This window comes from Oreochromis niloticus, linkage group LG13 (genome assembly GCF_001858045.2).
Source record: "Oreochromis niloticus isolate F11D_XX linkage group LG13, O_niloticus_UMD_NMBU, whole genome shotgun sequence".
NCBI classification, from domain to species: Eukaryota; Metazoa; Chordata; class Actinopteri; order Cichliformes; family Cichlidae; genus Oreochromis; species Oreochromis niloticus.
Window position 1 is genome coordinate 13604028 of NC_031978.2, and position 27909 is coordinate 13631936.

Sequence of the window (27909 nt, forward strand, 5' to 3'; positions counted from 1 at the left end):
GTGTTGGCTAATGCTTACATAAAGGCAGACAACAGGCGGGGGGAAGAGCAATGTGTGCTGGTGGATAAAGGAAAACGAGAGCCTCAGTCTTAATGAATGTGGTTGTAGAAAAGATGTAAACAGGTAGCGCCTAGAGAGAAAAGTGGTGCAGGAACTCTTGAAGATGTGTTAGTCATAATTTTTCATAAGATACAGCATATGCCCAAATTCTTTAAAAAAAATATAAGTTGTTCATTGTGATCATTGATTGATCCTCATAGACCTATAATTGTATTAAAGTGATATGCATTTATCTTCCGTCTACATGATAGAGGCCAAATATCAGGATTTCCATGTTGATGTCACAAATCTATCCACTATGAATGTATGCCTGCAAGAATTTGATTGGTTAAGACAGCGTGTTTACCCTATTTTGGCACTTGTTCAAACCATTTTCAAACCTACTAGTTTTCCAGATTTATAGTGCATCTGCAGAACTGCAATCTGCCAAGTGATCATGTCTTAAAGAAAATGTAATCAGCTAGCAGTTCCACCACCAAACTTGACCCAAACTGAGTCCAGATAGACCTTTTTTGTTCTTTACATTGTCTTTCCAGACCTCAGCAGAATAAACCTTGTTGAACACTTCTGTTTTATTGTAATCTGTAATACTAGTCCCAAAGCCAGGTAGGTGTGGGGTGGGCATACAGCCAAAACAGACAAGTGAACATTCAAACTGAAACATCTGAACAGGTAACTGGATCCCACACAAGTTTGGGGGTAATTTGGACATGGTGTGGCACACTTTCTTGGGGGCAATATCCTGCTCTGGACCCCTCCTCCTTCCTTCTCGTCCCAGAGAGACCCATTGATCCACTGTCTGGTGAGCCCTGTGTCTCCAGTATCAGGATAATTCCAGGTGGGATTGGTTTTCCCTTGTTACCTTGTAGTTGGGAGCCCTATTCCTGCCCCTTCCTAATTCTCTCCGCCTTAACATCCCAATGGCAGTGGACACGGCTAGCAGACAAGAGTTTCTTTGTCCCTTGTTTGTGGCAGGAAGTAGAAGAAATTGAGTTGTGAATTGAAGAGAAGTAGCTGAAAGGTCTAAAGAGGCAGCTTTTTCTTTATCAACAACATGCAAAAGTACTAAAAAAATTGTGACGGCATGCCATTGTACTGTATGAAGTACCTGAAAATCCATGTGAAAAGTTATCCAAAGTTATATTGCTGAGACTGATTTTTGTGTGACTGAAGTGCTATGCTTCCTGAGAATCACGGTAGCTAAAAAGGCAAAATTTTTGTTGTTTGCTACAGCATTTGTAAAAATTTAATTCAACATTTAATTAAAAGAATAACCAAAGTTTCAGTATTTTGTAATACGTGTTTGTATTCACAAGTTAGATTATTTTACACATTATTATTGGTAATTCTCTACTACACAGTTTCAGGTATTGACCAATGTTTGAGATGTTACTCCAAAAAAGTAGTGTATAACAAATTACTTGTTAAAGTAACAAGTAATTTGTTATACTACTTGTTAAATTACTTTTATGTTCTGTAACATTACCTGAAATGCATTGTCACATTTTCCAATTAACAATATACACCCACAGGCCCACACACTGACACAAATCTCTATCTTAATGAAGACAAACCACACAATCTTCCTTTTAGTATTTCAGTTTAAAAACGAAGCAAAGTTGAAAAAAAAAAATGCAGAAAGAGACAATCACCATCGATTCCACTGCAGAGACAGGTGCATGTAGAAATAGAGGCTACAAAGCTATGACCCTAACTGCTCGTCTTAGTTACTGAAGACCAGGATCTAGCTGCTTAGTTTGGTCAGCATATACTCAGATTTAACATCACATTGGGTTCTTTACTAACTTTGTGTTAGTGTAGTACCTGTGCAGATGCTAACAAAGAGCTAATGTTGTGTTACAACTACAATGCTTTCCATCGCCCACTTGTCCTTTCATAGAGTAAAAATAAAAATGATGTCCATATCTCCATATTCCCCAAAAATTCCCTCATCAAAAGGTGAAGACCACACCACCATTTTCCTGGAAAAAAACTTGTTTTTTTCTTCTTTTTATCAGTCCATCCTGCAGATGACTGAAGATCCTTTGCAAGAAAAATAATATAAATGTAACTCTAACATAATTAATGAATTAAGTACAGGATTGTGTTATATTAGTTTGTTACTGAAAAATGTAATGTGATTGCAGTACAACATCTCGAGTTAAAAATAAAAAAGTTCAAGTCGGTTTAACGCATATCTTTAGGTAAGGAAAGGTATCTTTGGATTGCTTGGATTAAGTTGGGTTGAAAACACATTATGACCAAAGTCTTCCTATAAGTCAGTTTCACTCCTTGAACACGTGCTTAGTTTTGAGGCATTATCTAAATTATTTTATTTTGAGTGTTCACAACGACAAAAAGGTTATGTGTTGAATCACCAAAGAAATGTAGAAGCTATGCTACCATCATCTTTGCGTTCCTGAAATTCTTAAATTTCCTGGAATTCTCAAATTTTGGTATCTACCCGATATATAAATAAATAAAATCTAAATAATTTTCAACATTTTATTAGTTTTTACATAAATAAATATTCCTATTCCTTTACATGTGACTTGCCATGAGGAAATTTAATAGAAACAAAATCAAAAAGAGCAAGGGTTATATGGCCTAAATATTATTTCACCTTTAGAGGTAGAACGTATAGATGAGTGCTAACAGTACAATGACTCTCTTAAAAATATAGTTATTTTCCAAAATAAGAATTTGGGCTGCCTGCGACACTGGACGTCTCTTTTATCCTGCTCTTCTTTCCTCTTGCCCCCAAATAATGCCACGAGAGCTTTCTCTACAAAAGTTCCCAGCACACAGGCAATTCTTATTTTCCTTTCATTGTCCCTGCTGGACAACACAAACAAGCAAACAAGCTTGAAAGCACATCATTTCATTTCCATATAGATGAAATGTGTGCAATGAAATAAGCAAGTGTCCATTTGTACACAAGGCACAATGGTTTTCATCTTGATGCTTCAGTATTGTTCAAAGTGCTCCATGAATTACCTGAACAAAACACTAGATAGGATACTATTCACTGCATTGAAATTCTCAAAGGGTACTAATAGATTTTGCCAGTGTCCGAGCACTTGAGACATGAAAGAGGTTAAAGCAACACTGGAACTGAGATGATAGTACCCCTCTTCATTCATTCCTATTTACACCAGATGTCATTATACTCACTTATCCACACTTGTGAGTGCATCCAGTTCCTTTTGGGTCTTTTACTATTTAGTGTATGTGCAGTCTAGGAAAGATTCTGTATGGATCAAATTGTAAAGCTACCTGAACTCTTTATCCCCACTGAACAAACAAAAACTAATATTTAGCAAGTTTTATCAAAACAGGAAACAACAAGTTGTTGTGGCAAATGGTCCAAAACAACATCTGCTTATGTGGAAGAGTTAAAGCTCTGAAATTATTCCATTAAAGAAGGAAACAGTGCGAATTTGATTATGCTGGCGTAGCCAAAACATACAAGAAATTCCAGGATTTACAATGCAAAGCGAGCGGGCGCATCACGCCACAACACATTTTAGGTAATTTGCACTGAATATTCCCTCTTCGATGCCTTAGTCGACAATATAATTCACTGTTGACTATCTGAACTTGGGCAAATTAACCACTAATAACTTCAAATAAAAAGCATGCACACTTCTGGTCATGCTCCTGAGCTAATGCACCTTCTTTGGGCTTGAATACTGTGAGCTCACTACACTCCTACACTGAAAACTGACACTTTTTTCTAGGTTATAGACGGAGATCCACCTCTCGTCCTTGTAATGGTCCTTAATATAAGAACTGGGTTTGACACAGAAGCTGCTGCTTGCTCTCTGTACAGAAAAAGGATTTCAAGGTAGCAACGTAAGGTGTACATATGTAGCAGAAGCACAACAATCTGCAAAGAGATTCATAGGGAGCTGACCTTGAATTAGATTGCTTCTGAATCATTTTCTCACAGACTGGCTAAGAGCCTCAAAAACACTGCATGAAAAAATACAAATCATATATTTTTCATTAATTTTCTTAACTGGACAGGTTGGAATCGTGGGGCGTCTATGCCCGTTGAATGTAGCAAGCACAGTGGAGCAATGGTTAGAACTGCCACCTCGCTGAACCAAGGTTTGAACCTTGCACGTGATCACTGTCCCTGCATCGATTTGGCTTGAATCACTGAAAAGCACAACTTCGGTTGGAACTATTTACGCTGTGAGTTCCCCTTTTTATATGTATTAGTTATACACTGAGGTGTGGACATTTTTGTTCTTTGACTGTATGTATGATTGTATGATTCTCATTGCAACACGGCATACAGTGTGGCGATTACACTCCAGTAGAAGTACTTTATAATTAAACCAAAGCTATAGTGTTGTATATTTTACAGGAAAATATTAAAGTCTTTACTTTATTACAGTTACCTGACAGCTTTGGTGAGTAATTGTGTTGCGGTGGAAGAGGCTGAGTAGGTTATATTTTAATCAGAGAGTTGGTGGTTCAATCTCTGGCTCCTGCAGTCTGTATACCAAATATCCTTGGGCAAGATACCAACTTCAAGCTGCTCTCTGATGACTCCATCAGAGAGCGAATGTTTGACAGAAAGCACTTAAGCATGTTAAAGCGCTTTGAGTGCTCAGGTAGAATGGAAGAGCGCCATATAAAACTAGTCCATTTACCATATTCAAATTTTGACATGTAAAATATAACTGTAACATGTAAATATAACTGTATACAGGTTAGGTGTTGAGCAGATATGCTGGTAAAGAACACAAAATATTTATGACACCTGCTTTTTACATGTGCCAACTTGTTGGTTTCCCCCTTGATAATTCCTAGGTTTAAGGTGCTGGAAGGAAAAGCAAGCAAAGTTACTTTGAGTACTGGAAGCATTTTCTTTAAAATTCAAAGGTTTCTGACACTTATTAAGGCTGCAGCAAAGCAGTTTGAAAAACATTAAACAGGCAGCCTTTTCAAATGCATAGAGCATCACTGGGCACCTGACAACTGAATAGAGCATCCCTCTGGTTGAACCACCAACTATCACATGACAGTCTGAACACTGTCACACGGCAAGAAACACAGGTGAGGTTTTTGTTGTTGTTATTATGGTTTTCCTTTATTTTTTTAACCTCTGGGCCTTCTCATCTGTGAGTCCCACAAAAGATATACATATCAAAAACTAAAATGTCAGAGCTATAGGGTTCATTTCGTTTATCTTTAGCAAATAGCCTTTGCTCTGCCGTTTGCACATCCTAGGTGTGAGTGAGAGATAAGGAAATCTGGGAAAAAGTAAATAAAAAAAAATAGGTAAGCACTTAACTAAAAGCCCTGTTCTAAATTTTGATGATATTATTCAATCCGAACAAAATGACAGACTGAAATATTGGTGATTTTTTTTTTTAAAAAGTTCAGACTTCAGAAACCTATACACGGCTCTGATAGATGGAATGATCAAGGTTTATATTCCTTTGATCTGCACAACCCCCGTTCTTTACCAAACCTCTCAAGACCGGTTTCTGGGCTTACACACACCAGTATCTCTCATCTTATGATGAAAAAGCTTGTGCGGTACACACAGCTAAACAATATTTCACTCCCAGGTTCCAGGTCCCATTTGAAGAGATCACATCGGGACATGAAAGCATTCTTTTTTCCTTATATCCAACCCCATTCATGCTTGCCTGAAGCGCCGATCCTCTGATGGTGGTAAATGAGTTAGAGACAATCCAAGTCTTGGGTAAATGGAGTAGTGAGCTGTTAATGCTGCTCGAGTGGTTGTAACAAAGCACTGAAGAGACATAAAATGCAGAAATCGAAAAAAACACCGTACTGTCTTAGACATGTCGGATGATTGGAGATAAGCACAGACAACACATTAGTGAGACACTCAGAACTGAAGAAAGCCAGCATGTGCATTAAACTGGACCCTAAACTTACTACAGTTTTAGTATCCGACTGCTGACAACAGTTGTTAGTCAGTTTTCATGATTATTGTGGCAATGTCTAATTAAGCATCTCGGGATAAATTATGCTAATGTAACCGTTGAATAACTTTTCTCCTCTCATAAGAGGTTAGTTGTTTTTAATCTCACCCAATTAGCACATTAAACACAAAGCGCTACAGAACCGAGCAGCACTGGAGCAAATGAGCCCACCAATCTAATTGGGAATTAATGAATGCTTTAAAGTGCTAGAAGCCGGTGCAATTGTAATTCAAAACAAGACAAAATTAATCACAATAATTTCTGGGAAAGAAAGTTAGCATTAACATAATTGAAGCAGAGAGGATAAAAAGGCCACGGCAGCGTAGGGGAGTGTGACGAATCAGTAATCCTCTTTGGAGGAAATTGTTTGTTATTCCAATTAATTATCCACCGTACTTAATCACCTAAATTGCAACTGAAATCAATTTTTTTGGGCCTTTTTCTCTAGCTTTCATATCACAGAAGATGAACTGTCCAAGAGTGTTTGCTGGTGGGTGGGAGAGAGGTCACTAAATTGGCTGCAATGGGAGCAAAAGAATCTGAGTGTGCTGTGACAAAACACTTCATGTACACGGTTTAATCTAATAACTAGCAAGTTTTAAATATGTATGCATTCCCTTTTCTCATTCTTTTCCCCTTACTTACTTCTAAAGGCATCATTGCCTTTCAGCTTCCTATGGGATAAGATCACACCCAATGCTTATGAATCATCAGCTTGAAAAATTGGAATTCACTGGCAGCGTTACAGCCTTCTGTATATCCTTTGTTTTTTACAGTCCCATTGCAGGTATGATAGTCCTAAACAAGCAGCAACATTTATCCTGGACATGGGCATGATTGTAATGATGTTGTGAGAGAATGTATCTGTTGCTTTCAGAGCATCTGTTGCCAATGCAGGCGCAATGGCATTAGCAGCAAAAAGCCATGGAACATTAACCGCTCCCAACAGAACTTCCAGATGGATTTTGTTCTAATGGCATCATTATACGCTAAATTAAAAGGCGGGTAAATGGAAGTGTAAAAATTTAAATGACTGAGGAAAAAAAAAATCTCTCAAGCTTGAGCTGTCTTTAGTGGAGGCCTCCGACAGAGAGACTGGGAGCTGAGCCATGCAATGAGTGTTAATCATACGCATATATAAAATAGTAATGAAGAAATGAATAGTACAGTAGGGTTGCAGTACACATTACACTCTGTTATGTTTAACGCACCAGCTGAGGCTGAAGCGTTGGCTTTGCAGACGATGCGTAAAGCTTACATTTCACTTGTTAACCTGTTAGAGCTTTATCAAGATAATGTGATGTCTCTGTTAAATCTTGAGTTGTATGTTTGTTGTCACTGATTTCCTGTTTGTTTTCTTTATTTGCAAAATCATTTATTATATCTGTGAATATGGTTTTTGGTTGTTTTTACTGAAACCGTGTTCATTAAAAATAATAATGAAGAAACCTTACATGCATCTGTGAATTTTCTTCCACGTATCCGATTGAAGTTGGCGGGGGGTGATGGAGCCTAGGGGGCACCCTGGACAAGTCACAGGGCTAAAAGAGAGAGAATTCAGAAAATTCAGACAAATATCAAAATAAAGAATCTGGGCATAATTTGGAGCTGTAAGAGTTATTGTCGCCCTCAATTCTAATATTACTATTATTAAAGTCCACTGTATTACAGTATGCTACACGGATACCTGAAGCATGCCATCAAAAATCATATTTGCAACCAAAAATTGAGTCAAAATCAGAATATTAGAGTTTTAAATGCCTGATTTTCTCCTGCTGCAACAAAGAAGGGAAGCAGCAGTGAAAACAGTGCAAAGACGTGAATGCAACAAGCAACTGTGAGTGCAGACCTGGGGTCATTTGGGGTCTTGACCCTGACTGAGACCTTACGACCTCTGTCTGTGCTCCAGCAGACACTCGTGGCCTTAACCTTTACCCTTTGACAAGCTGTTATGTCCAAAATCATCTACAAGATCCATGTCTAAGGTCTGGTTCCTTCCTGGATCGATCAAGCTCAAGGAAGGGATGTTTCCGAGTAAGGATCAAGGCCTTCTGCATATAGAGGTCATCACACAATACCACAAATCTTATCTCCTGATTAGAAGCTTTCGACCACCCTTTAGAAAATACTTGTTTCTCTAAATTATAAAAAGCAGAGTTATTTGAATCATACAATCATAACTAGTAACGCCTGATTTATATACTTTTCATGCAATCGCTGATTTTCTTTGTTCAATCCACTCTCGGGAAAGAGCTCCAACGAAAAGTAATTGAGGCAATGTTTTACACCAGCAGTACAGAGCATTCTGTATTGCTGTGGGAAGGGTCGGCAGCACTCACTGTTGTGAAGAGGGATGAAAAAGAGGGAGTTTGAGCTGCTACCCTCTGACCTGATAATTAAAAAGGAGAGATTCAACAAAACGCCATTATCAAAACAACTCTCCTAAACCCATTTAACACGACTTACTTCCTGAACACATAACAGCTAATGTAACTGAGCAACCCTCTTGGTAATGATTGTGACTAATGTTCATATTGTCTACATTTAGCATATTTTTTTTAATTGTGTGAATATTTATTTATTTTTTTACTCACTGCTCTCATGTGGTTATGACTGCTATCATTCACTCTTTATCTCGTCAAATAGGGAAATTTCAGTCATGTTTTCTCTGGACCATGCATCACAACTATGCTGCTATTAACATTTATGTGAATTTAACTTTCATGTGAAAGATCATTTTTGAATGATTTCGCCCATTTCTACCTCCTGCTCCTCACCCAGTTTTGAGTGTCCCTGCACCATGTTTGTCTGCCTTGACAAAAGCTTCATTAGAGAGCCCCAGCCATCTCGGTAATTGGGCCCATTTATTTCAAAGGTACATTTAATGGTGTCTCTTATTTTTCAGCGGCGTGTTGAGGATTAAAGTACAGTAGATCACAATGCCCTTTTTCTCATGGTTCTATTTTCTTCATTTTAGAGGTGGTCAATTATTAAATTATTTTCACTTTTTCTTTCATCTCCAACATACAATAAATTGTACGAAGCTCTTTGGTTAATGGCACTGGCAGTGGGTGTCTGTGTGTGTTCACACCTGTGTGCACTGCATGTATGTGAGAATGCATACTGTGTCTGTATTTGTACATGTGCTTTTCCCCCCCCTTTTGATTATCTAGCGTATTGTATATACTATAAATGTGTGTTTTTTCTCTCATGTGAGACTGTATTTTTTGTGTGCACCATGTATACTTTGTATCTTTTACATTTACTTGTCTGTGTGTGTGTGTGTGTGCGTGTGTTTTTAAAGGGCATTTCAATATCTACTCCAAAGGCGAGTCGTGCCAGACACCCCTCAATCCTTTTATTATACACCCCGAAACATCAAAAGCCACGTAAGCAACCAAGGTGGAGAGAAATTACTTTGTGTGTGATTTCTCTGCCTCTGACTCTCCTGTCAGCTCTCCCCTTTATGTCAGTAATTGTGGGTGATTATTTTAACTGTGAAAAGGGTAGCAGGTAATAGAGGCTGATTAAATCCAATGGACAGCAGCCCAGACAACCCTTAAGACACAGCCGTGTAATAATAGTGAGAGCCGGCATCACCTACACAGCCCGTCCACTCACCTTATTTTCAGTGACATGAGGCCACATGCAATTTAATGCATTTATTGTGCTGTTGGTCCATATATTGACAGCTGTAAACAGTTGTGGTTAAACTGAATCTTGCAGTCCTGCCATAGTTCTATGGTAAAGCTTATGATAGTGACACAATGTGCTGGTATATTTCAAAGTGAAAAGAATACACACACACACACACACACACACACACACACACACAAAGGAGATGATATACTAACATTTGGCAACCACAGACTGACACAACAGGGATTAGTGTCAGTGCCGAGATCTTTCTTTGAAAAAACCTAATATGAAAACTATTATTGCCAAGAAGCTCCTCATTTTTCATTCCCAAACAAGACACCTTGTAATCTCAACTCCACATATCCAGTTAAAAGGCCTGTTGGAACAAGTGGAGTACAGCCATAATAGATAAGCAAATGACTCCTTTATGTAAGGAGATTATGCTATGCCAGTTTATGTATCTTATTCAAGGGTAGCATTTACGTGACTGAAGACACAATGAAAAACGTGTAATTGATCACAGGCTACATACTTAAAATTACACACATTCAATGTGCAACAGAAGGACAAAAAACGGAACCTTTACACTGCAGATTACGCCATTTCTTTAGCTACACATGCTTCAGAACTGCTGAGAGTTTAATTTCTTAGACCAAAACAGAGATTTTTTTTTTTCAAAAGCATTCTGTATGGAACCGAAAGGGTTAAAAAAAAAAAACTCCACAAAGCTTTGAATTAGTGGCTTTCTAAAGGTGAAACAGGCAGGCAATAGTTTAGCTGAGCGTCATTATGTGAAAGTCCTCATGAAAATGACCTTTCGTGTTAATGGGCAGTTGAAATGGCTCACTGTATTGTTGGTCACAGGGCTTCAAAACAAATGGAAACTTCCTGTAAAAAATATGCAACATAAAATCCTCTATTTTTTCCATGCAGGAATTTCCAAACTCTAAAGCCAAAGAGACACAGGTGAGTTGTATGTTTGCGCTAGCACACCGATATCTCAGAGCTCCTTGTTGCATCCTCTCTCAAAAAGTTTTACACCAGGAAGAATAAAAATTCAGTCCTACTGCCTCAAGCCACTTCCAAAACGTGGGTGACTATTTATTTAGAAAAACTCTGCAGAAATTAAATCACCATCTACTGAGTTTGGAGTGAATTCTAAATGTGATCTTTATTGATGAACGGAGCTGGTTGAACAGGCCACGAGCACAAAGAAGTCAGTCTGTTGGTGGTGGTTCCAAAGCTGATATAAATCACGTCTCCTCCATGCTATTAACTTTTGGAGCTATAGGGAGGTTAGGAGTGAGGCTGAGACATCCCCTACAGAGACCCTTGGTGGATGGGGGACTTTACACCCAAGTAAACAACTCACCCTGCCCAGAGGGCAGCACCACCAATATCCCATCCATTACAAAGAGTAGAGAAAGAAAAAGGGTGGGAAACAAGGAAGGGAAAGAAACAACAAACATTTATTTACTGTCACTGTCGTCATTTTTGCAGCCATTTTTTTCATGATTTACGACTGACTCAGAGAAAGGCTTGAGGTGAATTGATTGGGTCAGGTGAATTGGTTAAGGTATGGAAGCTGCTCAGAAGTTGCTTTTGGAAATAACTAGAATATAGAAGGGAATAAGAGAGAGAGGGGCAACTTTCATCATAATGACAAAAACGTGAAAACTCACTTTGTCAAAAGCTTGTAGCGCTAAGATACAATAAACAAAAGTAGGAAAAAAATGCATGTTATTATGTCAGGTATTACCTTGAAAGTAAATACTGCATCACAAAGTTCTAAATTAACATGAATACATCTAACCACAACTATATCATTACAGAAATAAACGTCTTGTTGTTCGGAAAACAAAGCCAAAAAGAATCCCTAAATCAAACACAATTCTTCCCATTGATGAATGAGACCCACCTGTCAGCTTCACAGCTCTTGCGGGTTATGAATTATGCCTCTTGTCTCCTGTGGTTTGTGCGATAATGACAGTCTGATTATTTTAACTACTGCTGGCCACCAAGCGCCTCAAACGAGGAGGATAAACTCACATTCCAGAAATGTCTTCAGATGCACTATAACTTCTTAGGATAGCTTAGAAACCGCTACGGCGTTACATGACATCCAATCGGCCTGAAATTGTGTCAGCTGAACATACACACATTATGAATGTATGTGTATGTTCAAAGGACTTTGATCTCTTGGTTGTATCTTTGCCACATGCAACTGTAAATCAACAGTAACAGATCATGTATAATACAGTATAACCCTGTCCTCTACAAATGAAGTTACCTGGATTATGTGACCTGACATAGGATGTAATGTGTCTGCCATCAAAACAAATTTTTGGGACTTGGACTTTAATGGCAGAATAATATGGTGAAACTCCGATTAGCTTATATATTTTTAGTAAAGTCCCATGCTGGAACTATTAATGAAAGAAAGAATGAAAGAATGTAAATACAAGAGAAAGTTAGTAGAATTTTTGTTTTTGAATCTGGGAATCTGAGAAGTTTATATGCATTTTCCCACCATTTTTCTCTGTATATGTTTCGTCTTCTGATGTCTCTGCCTTAAATGTGACACCGTTCACTTCAGACTTGAAGTGCAGCATACTTAGATATAAGACCAGCATGTTTTTTTTTTTTTTACCTTCAGACTAATGCAAATGGTACATACCTCAAAGTAGCTTTTTTTTTTCCATGACTAAAAAAATTGGATAAAGGATTGAGATAAATTTTAGGCTTTACTTTTAATTCTTTCACACTTTTTTTGACAGACGGTTGACCTATAAGCCAAAAGTTGCGATGAGAAATAGAAAAGAAAAGGTAAAATGGCAGTGTGGAGAAAAGGAATGGAAAGAAGAGGTACCGCGAGTGATTATTGAGAAGACAAAGACCCCGCTGTCCTGGGCCTGACAGCACCCTCTACATCAGGTGCCCCCCATCCCTCCCTCCATCCATCCGTAAGCTCACCATCCAATTCCATCGAGACAAGGGAATTTCCTCCTCCCCACCGCACACCCATCATCCATTTATTCCTCCATTCATCTCTCTGTTCCCCAACAAATGGAAATAATAACACACAACAACACAACAACCAACAGTTCGCTATCCCTCCTTCCTCCAACCTCACATCCAAATCTCAGCTCCTCAGGATGATGGCTCTTTTGATCAGAGCTCTCAGCTCAGTCCCAGTGGGGGAAATGGATACATCTGAATCACGCAAAGAATGTAACTGGCAGGTTTTGGTGTGGTCTAGTCATCCTGTCTACCTGTGAATTCCGTACAGTGCAGGCCAACAGTCGAGACGCCTGTGCTAAAGCAAGTATTTGGTGTCGCAGACAACGCTGGTTTTACATTACATTAGATTATTCAGACACTTTGAGACAACCGGCCAACTCACAATAGAATTACAGATGAAGCGCTTGCTTATAGAGGTTTACATTCTTAAGATAAGCAAGGACAAGAGTTGTTGACTGTGTGCCTAAACACTGTCTGGGTTGGTTTCAAGGGACGTGAGCTGACTACTCTTGCCTGTGGATTTCCCCATGCCTTCAATCACAGCTCAGGCTGCTGTTACTGAATAAGGTGTTTGTGAAGCATGAGCCACCTGAGAGCGATTTTTGACTCACAAACACCAATTGTAGCTGTGTGTGAAAGGTCAAAGAGTGTAAGAAGCTTGGTTGACTAATGATACAGATGATTATTTAACAAGCGATGTATGCAGAGATATATATGAATATTGTGCAGCAAGTCTTTTCTGTTTTCTCCAAATCAAGACACTTTTTGCTGGCATCGTGAAGGTTTTCAGGCTTTTTGTCTTGTTCATTCTACTTGTGAAAACTTGTCATTCCAATTTTAAAACCACACACATGCACACACCACACATTTCACATGCTATATGTGTTTCAGACACATATTGTTTCATTTTGAGCAACAGGCACAAAAAACCTAATATACAGTTTTTGTAATGATGATATTGGCCAACTAGTGTATCAGTCAGGTTCTCTTGGCTTACAGTAGAGTAAAGATAGGATGGCAACCACCTTGTTACTGGTGGTGGAAGGGGACACAATTCAGCAGTGACCAACTGTTGACATGGCAAAGGTTGCCTGATGGGAGGCAAACTGTCTCCAAACCATCATAGAGCAATTTGGACCGACTGTAATCACTCTCAGACAGACTGGCAATGGTTTGTAAATAATCTGTTGTCCAATTAAAGCAGAGAGATTATTAACATGTTGCAATCAATCGCAGTCTGCGCTGATGAGTGCAACCTATCTGCAACACATTTCTTTGTAATAGGGGACTCGACTCAACCGGTTGACCGGTCATGTTTCAAACTTAAAGCTTAAAGTTGCCAACTGCCTATGTTATTTTGCAGTTAAATCATCATCCTACATCAACTACTTGTCAAGGAATTTCTTAATTTCTACTTCAAATCAATAAGTTTATGTCTGGATTCTGAATGTATGTAGTTAATGTGACTGTGTGTGTATGCAGACAGCAACAGGTTTATGATTTTCAACCATTTATCACAAGTAATCACCATATTAACCCAAACAGATTGCATTCACCTGCAAGTTGATATCAGACTAAGAGCAGAACAAGACTGCAAGGTCACTGTATGCAATCATGATAACTTTGGCTATGTCATGATCTCCAGCATTAGCAAATACCATTAAGAGATATAAATAACAAGTCCAATTTTTATAGCTTTCTTTTAAAAGCCTGTGTCCATTAAACAAGAATCGAGGTGTTTAGCACAGAAAAATAGTCTTTATTAAATGTTGGCTATGCTTTGGTATTATTTGTACATAGAATCAATTCACTGTTAAAAACTTTCAGCGCACTAGTATGCTGAAGCCAGTGCATTTAGAAAAGGGTGCATTCCAATATCTTTCCCAGCTAGGAGATTTAGACCCTAGGGGCGCAGACGTTGGACAAAAGAGTTTTAGCTCACACTTGTGACCCAGTGAGCTATGTGCCCTACAGCGTGAAACACAAAGGGAACAACACAGGTGATTCTACACATGCTCCTGTCCTGCCTTTTCAACACTTGTACTCTGTGTCTCTGTCACCCCGTGCTACTCAGTGACATCAACCTTTGGCACACTGACAGCCTAGTCCAGGTTTCAATTTACAGAGCAACAGTAAGTATACAGATATCCACCGACCTTTTTAAAGTAACTGTTCCACAAATTTCGATTAATTTATTTACAATTTGTATTAACTCAATGACACCTACAAGTATCATAGCGTGTCACTACATCGATGACACACATCGATAAAGTCTTTGATGGAAAAGATGACTTTCCCTCATTTCATTTGGATAATGGTGTCATTTTGGTTTTCTCTAAATTTAGTTTCAATTGTACCAACGGACAATACAGTGGTCTCTGGAGATATGGCAATAAGAGGTCGGGACTTGAAACTAAACCCATGTCCATAGTGTTTCAGGCGCGGCCAACGTTTCAAATTAGTTTCATCCTCCACACCCAAACAAATACATCTTTGAATGTCTTAAATGCTTCTTAACGTCTCTCTTCCTAATTTGACTATTTATAAAAAGCTAAAGCATCACAAAAAGCCCCTTTCAGTCATGCAGTCATTTCCATCCATCTGACGGAAATGTTACTAGCCAGATTTACATATCGCATCAACAAAGCACAGGACTAAAATTCATGCTGTCAATTTAGTAGACAGGCATTCAGTTTATTGGTAGACTATATACTTTTAAAACTTATTTTTACATAAAGGGTTTATTCTGATAAAACTGTTGTTCTTCTTACTCCCATCATATTTCTTTGTTGACTTATTTATTTCTATTGTATTTAGTAATTTTACCTGCTATATTATCATATACATTTTTTGTTCAGGACTTATGCCATGTTTTTATTTTTATAGGCCTTTTTACTTTTAATTGTGAGCTTTTTTTTCTTGTTCTGTAAAGCACACTGAAAACTGTTGGACAAAAGTTTTATAATTATTATTACTGCTACTGCCCAAGATTATCACTGCACGTTTCTCATGGCAGGTACTTGGCTCAATTCAAAACATCATTGTTTTCCAGCAGGTCCTGCAATAACAAACCCATAACACCTTGTCTCGCCATCTCAGGGTCTGAGTTCGTGTGCAGGCTGGGGGCAGCTATAACTTGCTGCTGCAGCAGAAGCGCACATAAACACACAAACAGACAGACCGAATTCCAGTGAAAATCCCACGGCGAATTAAACATTCAAAAATGTGATTGCATTTGAGTCAATGCTCAGTGCAACAGATATTTTGCATGTACTGCGTGTAACCAGTGGCTTCTCCAGTCACTAGCATAGGTGTGTCTGATTTAAACTCTGAGGAACATTTATGTGAAAGTGACTGAATATTCATGAATGAAAAAATGCCACCACTTTAACAGATGAAGAATAAAAGAAAGATAAGCAGACAAAGAGAAACTTTGACTATTTAACTGGCATTGAGTAATGACACATACTTTGTGTGCGCCTGGGATGTGTCATCACTGGCATGTTTGCCATTCAATCCGCACAGGCTTTTCCTTGTTAATTTGCACAATAGCTGAACATGAGCATGCATGGGGCCACAGTTTTACCTGGAGCCAACAGTGTTGAGTTACAAGTGAACCCAACTTAGAAAGGTAAAGCTAAACCTGCAAAGTCTGAGAACTGCAGTGTTCAAGGAATGAAATATGTTTGTGTGTGCTTGAACTGTGTTTTAAACTACCTAAGGTATGTGGTGTGACCCTGAAGATTGAGTGCAAATTAAGAGAAAAGGAAGACATGTTAGAGAGAATAGTGACCAGAAATGTGAATCCTTTATCCATAGTGCCTTATTACTATAATACCATGTCTGATGGGTAACTATATTATTCCCCCTGATATAGACACTGCTTTTTTGCCTTTTGTCAGATTTTGGGAAAGACACTGTCTTAATTTAATCCACGTTTGGGAATTCCCAGAGTATTTATGGCTATCATTACCGTCTGGGCTGCATTGTGTGATGAGCTACCTGATGCAACCAGACAAACAGTATGCCTGCACTGACAGCATTAAGGGAAATGGATGAGGCACACACATGGGTGGGCTTTATGTGCATTCACATACAAGTACGCACACACACAGATTTCACCATTCTGGCAGGCTATATTGCTCACAGTCCACATTCTACTGGATTGTTTGGTCAAAAGCCATCCACTCCAACCCACACCTGCTCTGCAACACGACTTAGCATGTAGAGCACTGAAAACCCTCTACAAACATCTGTTTTCAGCGAAAGCCCCATTAGATGTCTAACGTGCTGTTTGGTGACATGCACCCTTTGCCTTAATCACCAGATTTGCAAAGTTACGACCTCAATCACCATTTCCAACTTTAAAATAGCTCTGCCTTCAGCCCGACTTGGCTAACAGGAAACCATTAAAGCACCAGCAATTACCATTCCCATCCATCCACACGGTCCCTATTTTATTTTAATCTGTTTAAGTGCATTTTCTACGCAAGGTTAAAATATGAATCCCCGCCGCCCCCTCCTCTCCTCAACGAGGCAGGGTTTTTCTGGCTTACTTGAGAGCACAATTTACGACTGATTTAATTTAGCCTCCGCAAACATTTCTAATGACATTAGGCCCGGTACATATACTGACTGCCTCTCCCTCTTATTCCATTAACTCCTAAATCAGGTTTAAAGACCATACTGATGCTGGATGCTATTATGGGTGATTATCAAAACAACAGACAATGGGGCAAAGTGTTTACTAACTGGTTTAGCCATAATTTTGCGTAACCAGGACAGATGGGAACACTACAAATTACAGATCAATCTTTTTAATAATGAAGGACCTTCCAGTGCGCTCACTCGGTCACGTCTATTGTTCCATGAAGCAACACATCATGTACAGTTTTTAACTAAAACATTTTTAAACTAAAATTGTCCTCATGAATAAAACACGTCATAACAACAGATGCCGGTTTGACTTTGTGTGGACAGGAACAAAAATACACTCTCGTATGATCAAGAAAGCAAGCTAAATGCTGGACCTTTCTAAACTGTTATCCATTCATGGCTAAAATTTGAAGTGCTCTCTTAGATCACGCTTATTCAGCTTGTTTGACAAGGACTAATGATGGCCGTCCATCTGCATACATGCTTACAGCTGTCTCCTGTCCTCATCCAGGTAATGATTGTGTTATTAACCCCAAACCCCTTTTCAAATTGTTATTAACTGCTGGGGGAGAGAATGAGACTCAAACTGTCTCCGCTCACCTGTCACCAAAGCACTGCTGAGGATGGTTTGATCCCGACTGGCAATCTGTCATAGTCAGACTCAGGAAGAGGGGATAGATAGACAGATAGACTCACATCCTCACTTAGATGAGATTTTGAATCATTTTTTTTTAGTTTTCTGAAATTGTGTTTAAAGTGTCTAAATTAGGGCTGTGCCATATCGCATCATTTGCGATAATGACGAAATTAAATTTTATGTGACATCAGTATAACATCACGGAAGGGCTGGAGCCTATCCCCGCGACCCTGAATTGGGTAAGCGGAAGAAGATTAATGGATTAAGTATAATGTCATAAATTATTAATACTGTGACAACATCTATTTATTTTCTTAGCACATATAACAATAAAACAAACCAGACATGTCTAACAGCGAGAGCCACGAGTCCGCCTCCAGTGACGATTTAGTAAAAAGGAAGCCACATCAACAACTTCCAACAAAGCACAGTAAAATAAGAAAACCATTCCTTCGAAAGGTGGGAACAACAAACTTGTTTCACCACTTTAGTACAACCAGGTGATGAAGGCGTGCAAGGAGCAGATAAGAGCAGCTGGTGATGTGCGACTTAAAAGTAAACAAATAAACAAGCGACTCAGTGTCTGAACACTTAGTAGTTAAACTCGTTATGATAGGGGGAGCAAAACAGTGGATGGAAAATACAGATGCGGTAAAGCAGGGCTTTAAGCAGCTGGTTAAAAAGCTCAACCCAAGATACCAAAATCTCAGATAGAAATGGTTTTCAACGTCAATTTTATTTTGTACAATATTACTCAGGCTCCTGAAGAACTACAAGGTTAAGTTCCTGTAGTTATTATGAATGTTAAACTACCCTAAACGCACTATTGCACTATAATAATACTGCTACTGGCACCTTCTGGCAATAGATTTAGACTTTGAATTAGGTAGTCAGTCAATGAGTTAGTTCAGTGGACAATGGCGTAAAATGCCCCTCCTTTTGTTTACAGCAATGAGCCAGTGGTTGCAAGCTGCAGTCACATTAAAAACATTGTTCAGCACTTCAATTTCACCAGAAATATCATTATTGTATCATCATCTGTGCAAATTTCCTCGTGGTATAATTTTGAGGCAATATTGCCTACCCATAGTCTACATATAAGAGGTTGGTTTAGCAGCAAATAATTCACAACTATTAAATATATTCATATATTTTCTTTTGTATGTACCTGTGAGAGCCAAAAGACTCACTTCAAATTGTTTGCCACTCTAGTTTAACTGCAAAACACAAGAAACTCTTTTAAGAGTGAGGGCAGAGTACACAGTAAATCCCCTTTGAAAAGTATAAAGTGAATCTAACTTGGAAGGGCGCTGACTTTAAAAAAAATATACTTAACTTAAACAAAAAATATAAAAAAAATAAAATATAGTGTGAAGCAGATATAGAGTTGTATTATTCATATCTATTATCTACTGAATGCCTGAAAACTTAAAAATTATTTTTACATTATTATCACTTTTGCTGGAACAATGTGTTATAAAAGTGTCAAAGCAACCTTCCAGTCCCTCAGCTTTAATATGCAAATAAAATATACATGTTTTTTCCCCTATCAGTGTGGCAGAAATTACTGCATCATGAGGCATGCAGTGAATGTTAAAACAAAAACATAAGGCTATTGCACCCGTATTTGTGAAGTTTACAGAGCATGTAAACATGTATTTCCTCACTACTTTATGCAAATGCTCCTCTCCTATTTGTGCTCGCTATAAAAATGAAAGTTTACCTTTGGATTTGCTACTCGTCCAAACGCAACCACAACTGGAAAGGTGGGTTATATGCTTAGATTTGTGCTTTACATATACATTTGGACTTGTATTGTCAATTCCAGTTTGATGTGGGTTAACTGAAATTTTTGTCAAACTTGATTTCGCTCATTCATTCTCAAATGTTAGGGAACAAAGAAACTACATGACTTTAAACCCCCACAATCACAAATCACTAAGCTGTATGTGCTGTGGTCGTATCTCAAGTAGATATAGAGGAATACAAAAATTCTACACCCAAGATATCTCTGGTGCTGCTACTTAAATATCTACTTACTATCCATTTTGTCATTTGTCAAGCTAAATATACCACTGTACAGATCAAGGCTGCATCAGAAAAGCACGATGGTGCTGGTTGCCTGTAAATACTTTCAAATTTTTCTGACTCGGTTTCCAGAAATACTACCCGATTCCAATAAGTCTATGTGCCAAAAACCAGTAAAATCAAATGCACGTGCGCATTTCTGTGTGTTTACTGTAAGTTATCCGAGACACGTGAATAAGCTGGAAAAAATGTGTGGTTCTGTGCGTGTAGATCTGAAGAGCAAAAGGTGAGGTTTACAGCCGCAGGTTGGACAGGCCCTTGTAGCCTTTCCCAGTGATAGATATGCTAATGTCCTCCATTCACTCTACTTCACTCCTTTTATTTTCCTCAATTAAAGCAAACGTCAGTGAAACTGTAATTAAGCTGTGTCCAGGCAAAAGACTGCCTGCTGCTTTTAATGAAGCCCCATTGATTCTCTCTTTATTTGCTATTGGTCTCCCTATAACATCCACAGGCCTGAAATAAATGGAAGTTAAAAGTGCAGCTCTTTTCGCCCTAGTTGTACATTGTACTGGACTGTTTAATTAAAAAAAAAACAGAGACGATCGCTCTAAGCACATACAGGGATAGCACCATGTGTACTAGAGGTTTGTTCCTCTGTGTACGTGCGCATATATTACTGTGTATCTGAGCAGCTGCATTCATGATCCAGCCGGTCTGTGAGCTAATGAGCAGAACTACGGTTCCCTCTCAATAAGTCTGAAAGGATGAGAGCTTTACAAGTTTCCAAACAAAAGCAAAGCAAACTCTCTTATTTGTGAAACAGAGATGACCTTGTGTAATCAATAGCTTACAATTTAAAAAAATGCTGAAACCAATTAGCCAGATTGAGCTGTTGCTAAAGGCAAAATTGGTCTGATTGGAAGTCCAATGTGAGCACAATTAAAGATAAAAGGTTTGGTCAGGCAGGAGGGCAGAGTCAAACTGTCAATTGACTAGAATCACAGCTGGAGATACACTGCAGCCATCGAACATTAACCATAATGTACATTTCAGTTACAGACTTCAGTCTTAATCAAACTGAGGATATGCGAGCACTGCCAACATATTAAAAAAGTTAAAATAAAAGTGCATGTAGCACAGCATTACAACACAAGCTGAACCCTGGAAGTTATAAATGCTACGTCTGTATATGTGTGTAATCTTTGCATTACTCTAAACAAGGTCACATGATGCATTTTAGCTATACTTTCACGGTATTTAATTTGCATATGTCTGCATTTGGCAGGTGCTGAACCGGTAATATATTTTTACATTACATAACAGGAAGTGTTGAGAAGGCTTTTGCTAGTGTTAAATTTGCATACAGTTAGGGTCACAGCTACCATGTCAACATTTTCATTTTCATGTCTTCGATGTCAAAATGTACACTTTCTTCACAACATTATGCCTGTATGACAATGGTAGATTTTTTTTAAGTTCAAACATTTAATATGTTTTCTGATTAAAATGTGAGAGTTCATGAATTTTTTTTTTTACCACCTTCTGCTTGCTTCCAGATGACCGCCTTTCAGACAGCAGCAGGTAGGTACTTGTGTCAACTTGACTTGAGGGAACAGTAAGACAGGTGTCACAGTGAACTTTGGGCTAAATTTAATTTTTGTCAGATTTAAATAAGATTCTCTTTGTAGTACACCTGAATGTGATGATTGATTTCAGGAACTTGCTAAAGCTCAAAGACTTGGACGAGATCCAAGAACGTACTGCTTTTCTTGGAAAAAATGGAATAAGTACATTAAACAAAAGCCAGTTTAACAGAAACCACCAAATTCAGATAAAATGAAATTTGGCTCATTTTGTACTTGTTTCACTTTTCAGGAAACACTAATGTAATCAAAAACTGATACAAGTGAAGACTTGTGAAGCACTGAAGCAGTTGTTAAACATCTTTTTACTTGAAGTTGAAAAACATAACTCTAAATCTTTTCAAAATCTCTTCAGGGAGTTTGGTCATATGTTCCCTTAGATTCATCCATTCATTTGCTTCATTTTGTCCAATATTGATGGGGCTCGAGCCTGTCCCAGCTGTCATGGAGCGAGAGGCGGGGTACACCCTGAACAGGTCACCAGTCTGTTGCAATCCAAACACACGGCTTACATTTAGAATCCCCAATTAACCAAACATGCATGTTTTTGGACTGTGGGAGGAATCTGGAATACCCAGAGAGAGCACACAGAAGGTCCCCAGATGGCCAGTGGATCCAAAACCAGGATGCTTATGCGATGAGGCTCCGGTGCTAACTACCCCACCACCTATTCAATTAGATTTGGGTGAATAGAGGTCAAGGTCATCTAAAGCTGGGCATACACTGTGCGAGTTTTGGCCCATTTTGAGCCGATTTTTCAGTCGTGCAACCGTTTTGGGGATTGGCCTGAGTTTCGCCTTAATCGTGTGTTGTGCATCATGTAGTATACATGGGGTACCGAGAAGCGATTAACACCTCACGACCAGCTCCCGATCAGCAATCGTATGGTCGCAAGAAAATCAAACCTGTTTGAAATCCTGTCGCCTGTCGTGAGGGTATCAATGCAGCCTCTCACACTGCACACGCGCAAACACAGAAATGCAAGTGAAAAAGACAGAGTAGCACGGCAGTGCAGCGTGTGATCTGGACACAAGCGATGGAGGCACAACTTGTAGAACTTTGGCAAGCTCATCCGAGCCTTTTCGATGTTGCCTCAAAAAATTATTATGACCACAACAACCGTGAAAATAGTTGGATGGACATTGATGCTCAATTGCAGCTGCCTGGTTTTTCATTAGCAATTTAGCAAAGTTGATGGTGATGGTGTGTGTGTCAGTGTGAGTGAAAGACAGAGAGGGAGAGCGAGAGACAGATTGTGTGTTATAAGCTTCATGTTATGGATGCACAGTGTGAGCACTTAGGTCGCATCAGGGCATCGGGCTGCATAGTGTGAGACCATGCATCGTGACCTATGAACTTCTAACCCCTGCGATTCAATTGTTCAGTTTGAGCAGGAGCTGAATAACGCGACTGAAAAAAAAATGGCAGAGTGTATGCCCAGCTTTAATGTAACTACGCATGTTTTGAGCCACAACTCAACATATCATCATATGTTATAAAACATTAGGAGTTATGATATCTAATATCAAAAGGTCAAAAGGCAGCATCACTGTGGCATCAGAACATTTTGGAAAAAACAAAATAAACCAAAACATTTTTCAACTGCGTAACTTTATTGCATGAGAAGAGGCCATGCCTATGTTTAAGTCCAAGAGTTCAACACATATCATTTGAATTTGAACGGGCACGCATGTAAATTGCAAAGCAATCACTCTGAAATTGGGTCATTTAAATCCACCTATTTCATATTTCACTTCCTACACAACAGATAGTCAGCTGTATTAATAAAAGTGCAAACTGTTTTCACTTCATTTAAAGGTCCGACATATTTGTTTAATTTGTAAATATGCAAACACAGGAGTTTGGCTGCACGCCTTTCACCATGTGCACATTTCATTTTCATACTGACCGAAATAAAGATGTGCTTACAGCTTCAAAGCAGCAAATTTGTTAAAAAAATACATTTTAAAAAAATCATATCAGTGTTCTCAGTGTGCACATGCTTTGACTGTCTTTATTTATACCTTGCAATACTCTCATTGACATCAAAAATTCTCCCTGCAGCACACATTTGGATATGCAAATCACTACTGCATCCAGTTTCTGCAAATCAGCACCACTACCAGTCAAATTTTCTGTTTACTGGCAGGTTTCTGTCGCAGCCAGCGTATATGTTTTTGTGTGTACACCTATGCAGACCTTTGCAACATAAGACTCTCATTTATAGGAATTAAACATAATAGAAAATAATGTCAACTGTTTTTGAAGGCAGTTACAATCTATTGTTGAAAACACCAAAATAAGTGAACATAAAGACTGCTTGAAACTTCCCAAAGTACAGATGCAGAACAACTGCAAGCAAATTGCTTTTTAAGTTAAAAGACCATTCTCATTTTGTGCTTATTTTTGAGGCTTGGACAAAAGTAATGATGTCTGAATGTGAAAGATACTTGCAAAGTGCTTTCACCATTATTATTTTTTTTCATTTTTTACCCCCATTCAGTTAACTGGCAGGGATAACAAGGCCAATATTAAAGCACATTTCTCAATACACCAACCTGTGTATTACATTGTAATGGGTATTACATCAGAACTGAAGGTACATTAGTTTAAATGCAGGGTAGAAGCTTCTTGCTCATGCCTCCTATGGTTGAAATGTGCACAGAAGTGACCACAAAACTAATATCACCCTCTAATGGATTAATAGCAATATCTGATTGAAAAAAACCATTATGAAAAGTAAACCAATAACAAAGAAAGATCTGGCTGGTGGAGAAAAAAGCAGATTAGTGTACCAACTTTAATGGTTTTCCACCTGGGGGAAAAGAGTAATTTACACGCTTATATTGTACTCTTGTTAAGTACATTTTGTCTCACCACAGAAAATGGCTTCTTGTTTTTACCTGGATAAACAAAGGGAATAGAAGCACTCTAATGCCCAGCATCATATCTGCCAAGATATCATCCGCGACCTTGAAATAATGCATATCTCCCCAGTCCCCTTTCTCTGAACTAACCACTAAGAAACAAGCACAAGTAGTTAATGTAAGAGTCCTCCTGTTCTTTACAGTCTAAAAAGGTTTGGGTAGCAGCCAAATGTCACTAACAAGTAAAATCAACAAGCTTAATCTAAATGCAACCCCTTTAAGACAGATATGAAATGCATTCTTAATAACAAGAGCCTGATAATATCCTTCTGTTTCTCTGGCAACCCTCATCTTCCTCCACTGTTTTCTCCTCCTTTTCCCTTTTCCGCCCCCATCGTTCCTAACAGATCTTCCAATATATTAACTGCTTTTTAGTTTGCAGCTCCGTTCCCCATTAATCCATACGGGGGAAGTGTAGTCAAGTTACACTGGAGAGAAAAGAACTGGTACATTTTAGCGATGCAATTAGGGCCCATTAGTCTTGGCTTTAATTAGAAGGCTGGAGCGTTGATATTTCAAGTGCTGGTTTGTGATGGTGTTGTGTTTCCCCGCAGCATCGCTCGTCTCCGTCCTGGATCAGGAGTCTGTCTGGCGCGAGTGCCTCTTTGTGTTTTTTTACTTTGGTTTCTGCGATGTGCTGTTACGTTCTGATTTCAGCTTAGTGGCATTTTTAAAACAAAGAGATAACCTCAAAAAAATGGAGGACACAAGGAAAGACTGAAGGGGAAAAGATGTTATAGAAGTCAGGGCATTAGAGGAAATTAGAGGTTAATTTGCCAAAAGGGAGAATAAAAAATTCAGGAGAGAAAAAGCGAGCCAGAGAGATTTTTTTAAAAAAAGAAAAGAAAAATGAGAGAGAATGAGAGAGAGCGAGAACACGAGTGAGAGATGAGTGAGGAGTTAAAACCTGAAGCCTCAAAGTCAAATTGATCTGCTTGAGGTGCCACATTTAATTGTTAGCCAACAGACAGACATGACATCTTAGCTCTGCCGCTCTCTCCCCAGCCACATTAGCCAACCGCACCGCTTCATGTTCACAGAGTGGAGGCAGACTGTCTGGAGGAGGAGCAACACTCACCATCACTCCATCCTCCTTCCTGACTCATCACTGCTCTTTTGACTCTCAGCCCACAGCAGCAGGGACAACGGGAAAGGTCACAGCAGACCAAAGGCACGGTGTGGAAATCACATCTGTCTTTGTTTAGATTGTCAAATATGAAAATAAAAATATTTACAATATAAATTTAGGCTGAGTAATGCCCAGCTGCCCTTTTACACAAGGAAAGAGCATGCAGTGTTTATATGAAAGCATCAACAGGATTTTTCAACTCGGACTACTCTGTCCTCTACCTCCCACCACTCTACTTGTTCACTTTGCCAGGAATAGCTTATTAAAAACAACTGAGCTCATTACAGCCAATTAAGTCATGATTCATCTGTCTAGATGGCATTAATATGTTAAGCAGACCACAGCATGCACACATGTTAACTGGCACACACACACACTCACTTAAAAAAGCAAAAAACCCACACACACAAATTTATGTAGAAATAGTGTCGCTATGAACAGCATAAGCACTTATCATAATGAACATTTTCAGTAGTCAACAATTATATTTTTGGTCTCTTTGGTCATCATTTAGACTGCTGACACTTTTTGTTGTAATTACCTTGGAGGAGGTTTTGTTTCAAGCGAGTTAGACTATACTGTACCCTCATACCTCACCAACATACTCCATCACTGCAGTGCTTTGAACAAACTCTGCTCCTCTGATGCTCTGTCAGGGCCAAGCACCGACCCCGGGGCAACAGACTGTTCTCCATGGCTGCTGCTTGATTCTTAAAGTCTCCCCACAAGCACATTCAAGGCTGGAACCAACATTAAAAAAAGAAAAAATTATTGGCGCACTTTATTCAAATTAATGTATTGTTTTGTGGAGTTTTATCTTTCATGTTAGGGTGCACTGAAAAGTCTTCACTAACCAAATATAATATTATTATTAATAGCAAAAACAGTTATGTCTTCTATTTGCAACTACTGCAATTATATATATTATAGTACAGTGCAGAACATTACTGGTACTAAGTGTAGCTTCTGTGTTTAACAAAAGAGGTATCCTTAAATATAGTTAATTCATTAATTAATATTAATTACATTAATTAATATTAATTAACTGCAGCTAGCCTACTTCTTCATTATTAATTAAGTGCAATATTAATCTCTTTTAAACCCTACTTTACTTTGCTATTTATTATCATTGGGATTACATTACATTAGCGGTAAATAATAAATTTAACATACAATTTATGTAGTAACATAATGGAATATTCAATGCAATGCCAAATTTTAATTGACCTCACTGAAGGATTAAAAAAAAAGTGTTGTGCATTTCCTTACATTTTTGGAAAAAGGTTAATGCACTATAAAAGCCCTGAGCAGCACTTACAAAGCTGTATTGTACACGGCATCTCACTCAGATTGAGAAACCTGTTCGTTCTGCTCAAGGCACCAACTGTAAAAGTTATGAGATCTTCCACTCAGACAACAAATCTGTAACCTTTTGAGATTACGGCGCACCACCGACACTGTCACCCCATTTAAGCCCAACTATTTTCCCATAGAGGTTTTATCTGTCCTCTAAATATGTTGTACAATGTAATTAGGCTTCCACTGAAGGCCCAGCACCAGCAGGCTGTCAGTCGGTTCACGGACCTGTCGCGGCCCTTATGTTGACAGGCCAAGACGAGGCCCCGGGGTATGAGGGAACCCAAACAACAAGAGTGTGTGTCTGTGTGTGTGAGTGAGAGACAGAAAGAGAGAGAGAGAGAGAGTGTGTGTGTGTGTGTGTGTGTGTGTGTGTGTGTGTGTGTGTGTGTGTGTGTGTGTGTGTGTATGTGTTTCCAAACTGGGAAGTATTTCATAATAAAAAAAGTAAATAGCAATGGGCATGTGAACATTGCTGGTATGTTGTTAATCCTGATCCCAACTGTCGGTTATGAATATACTTTATTTTCCTCCATTACAATGAGTGTGTTAACAAAGTTTCCAGTTACACCAACACTGACAAAACCACCATTTCAACAGCCGTGTAATATCTCAGGGTAGTGGAAAAAATGTGTCAGAGTCACGAGGTTGACTGTGTCCATTTTTCAGGCAGTGAATCTTTGGCAGCTCGGAGTGAGGCTGAGACCAGAGCCCCTTCATGTCTCTTTCTGTTTACAGGGCAGGCAAATCAAAGATGCGTCTCATTTCAGAGGCTGTAAAAGTGCGCCTAGGGATGGATCAGATGTCTCTGATACACCCAATCCTCCCTGAGCAGCTT

General features: G+C 38.8%; 1 long non-coding RNA gene across 3 annotated transcripts in view; it reads right to left on the reverse strand.

Moving 5' to 3' along the window:
- LOC102080926 (uncharacterized) overlaps nucleotides 1-27909 on the reverse strand; it is a 90646-nt gene that overhangs the window by 16887 nt on the left and 45850 nt on the right. For 2 of the 3 annotated variants that reach the window (XR_269760.4, XR_269761.4), the window contains 2 exons: nucleotides 7487-7573; nucleotides 5751-5836 (listed from right to left, as the gene is read on the reverse strand). This is a non-coding gene — a long non-coding RNA (uncharacterized LOC102080926). Of the gene's footprint in view, nucleotides 1-5750; nucleotides 5837-7486; nucleotides 7574-27909 lie in introns of those variants that run through there. The other variant, XR_003213577.1, reaches the window with a different exon arrangement.